Here is a 2,852-nt window from a genome sequence, read left to right on the forward strand (position 1 = left end):
ATCTGAAGGAATCCCTTCGGGAATTCTTCTAGGAATATTATTCCTTTAAAAATTCGGACAGTAGTTAGATAAAAAACTGTTTTGAATCTGGAATTAAGGTCCCGTTACGCTGGGAGATGGATACTCTGAAGTAGTGCGTAACGGTGTAAATCTGGTCATATCGCCAGGCTCGGTACAACACAGAAGCTGACAATATGACGTCCCTAACCCCGAATCCCAAGGTGTCAGGCGACCCGTGCCGAGGGGATGAATGGCCTGGGGGGTGAAACAATTAGCCCCAGGCAGTTAACGCCTGTTAAGCCTGTAATGCTAAGGGTATGCGATAACACACTTTTTCCTAACGAAACGAAACGAAACGAAATTTAAAATATCTATGTTGATTCGGATCGAAACGAAACGAAATAAACATTTCTTTCGATATTTCGAAACGATACGAAATCAAGGTTCATTTAATTCGAAATTTTTCGAAACGAAACGAAATTTTAATTTTTTTCCGCGGAATTTTTATTAAATAGTTTTTACATTATGTACGCAATTCCGATTTCACTTTTTCGAAGTCGAATAACTGTTTTGCGACCAAAAGAGTCACAATAACAGAAAAGGAAATCTGTAATAAATCACCACATTCTCGCCGCATATACCATTGGCGATAAGACAATACCCCAGCATTTGTGCCGCTTTCAAAGAAATTCATCGTGGAGCGTGTGTTCCCGAATCTGATCAATTTTATATCAGTTTTATATGAGTAAGTATGGGGAAAGACGGCTTTGACATGTTTTGTTCTATTATTGGCAGGGGGGTTTTTGTCGACCAAATTTTATGAAATTTGGCCACAATATTCTTTGATATGCAAAGAATGTTCAGGCCGAATTTGATCCTAGTCAGTCATAAAAAAAAACCCTGCCAATAATAGAACAAAACCTGCCAAAGTCGTCATTCCCCCTATCAGGCATTGAAAGCGTGAGTGAAGTGGACGAGCATCGATCTAATTGAATCATAGGATCCTTTGCCAGTGAGTGAACAGCCTTGCTCAGATGGACACCAAACAATGATTATGAGCGATCGTTGCTGCGTAAACAACGAGCAACAGAGTTCGCCAAGCCAAACTTGGAGGAGAGAATGGAGGAGAGAAAGTATCGAAGCCTCCCATGCAGTGTATCAGAGTTCCATTCTTATATCGGAGTTAATTTTCCTAATGTCTGAAAAGATTTTTCTAACAGCGTGTGGTGACAACACTCATTGTTAGGTTACCAAGTGATTTGTCTCACTCAGTTGTCTCCCGTTGGTGAGCGATGAAGATCTTTAAACATTGAATCAACGAACACCAAATTTCAACGATCTAGAAAGCATCAGCGATTAGACCGCAGTAGAGCATCAAGTTGGCATGAATTTAGCCGATTTTTACTCATGATTTGAATTTTTTCAATGCCTGCCCCCTATATAAAAATAAAGAAATTGTGAGATTTTTCATATACGGATTCAAATTTCGTTTAAAACCTTAGTTCACTTAAGAATAATGTAATTATGCTAAAGCATATATTGTCTTGTCAGCGTGGACATAGTACTGACTTAGTCAAAATTGGAAAATGAATGCTTAGATTTATTTTTTTATTTAGTGGGATACTCAATTCTTCTTCTTCTTCTTCTTCTTATTGGCATTACATCCCCACACTGGGACAGAGCCGCCTTGCAGTTTAGTGTTCATTAAGCACTTCCACAGTTATTAACTGCGAGGTTTCTAAGCCAGGTTACCATTTTTGCATTCGTATATCATGAGGCTAGCACGATGATACTTTTATGCCCAGGGAAGTCGAGACAATTTTCAATCCGAAAATTGCCTAGACCGGCACCGGGAGTCGAACCCAGCCACCCTCAGCATGGTCTTGCTTTGTAGCCGCGCGTCTTACCGCACGGCTAAGGAGGACTCCTGGGATACTCAATTATGTATCCACATTTGCCAGGCGTATACGCAGATAGAGAATTGATATTACTAGACCAACATTTGAAAGAGCATATCAGCCAAAATGTATTCCTTCTTATTCTTCGTCAACATATATAGCATACATTTGCTCACTAGAAGAATCCTGTACGCCTTTCTAAAATTCACGAAGATATGTATTTCCGATTGAATTTAACAGACCCATAGTCTTATATACAATCAGCTCGACAAACTGAGCTATTGTCTGTGTGTTCTTGACATATGAGAACAGCTGTTGTGGTCAGTATAAGCTGAAAGCAATCTCAAGTAATTTCAATGATCTTTCAACCCGTTCTGAATTTTATTTTTGCAAATTCCATGCGAAGATCTAGAAATGCCCACAAATCTGCAATGTTCCTTACATACAGCGCCGTAGCGTGCGGTTGGCCAGGTTGACCTCCGCCAAGGGCGCCAGTCTTTAGGGGGCGCCGAAATCAAGGATTACGCTATAAGCAAAAGACAAATTTATTTAGTTTAGGGTTGGTACAATGGTAGAGATATGACTTATGACAAGTAAAAGATATGTGGAATAATCTAGAGCAAGCCAAAAACATTGCCTTTTTTCCACATCAACATGTTATATGGATTTGTTTTAGTTTTGACTGCTAATCCGACTTCTCAAGGACTTCCGAAACCGGTTACAAGAGGTCAGTAGAAAAAAAAAACAAAAATATAATATTCAACAAGTTATTCATGGATTTTGATTATCAACATTGTGTGAATCGGATTATTTAAAATTTTAGCTATTACAAATTAGGGCCACCGAGGGATTTCCGGAGCCATAATGTTTAATAGCAGTGACTATTCGCGAAATGTAGAACTGATTGAAGCAGTGCAGCATACATTCAAGCGTTTTTGTATAGAAATTTCTATT

The sequence above is a fragment of the Armigeres subalbatus genome, chromosome 2 (assembly GCF_024139115.2).
Source record: "Armigeres subalbatus isolate Guangzhou_Male chromosome 2, GZ_Asu_2, whole genome shotgun sequence".
Classification (NCBI taxonomy): domain Eukaryota; kingdom Metazoa; phylum Arthropoda; class Insecta; order Diptera; family Culicidae; genus Armigeres; species Armigeres subalbatus.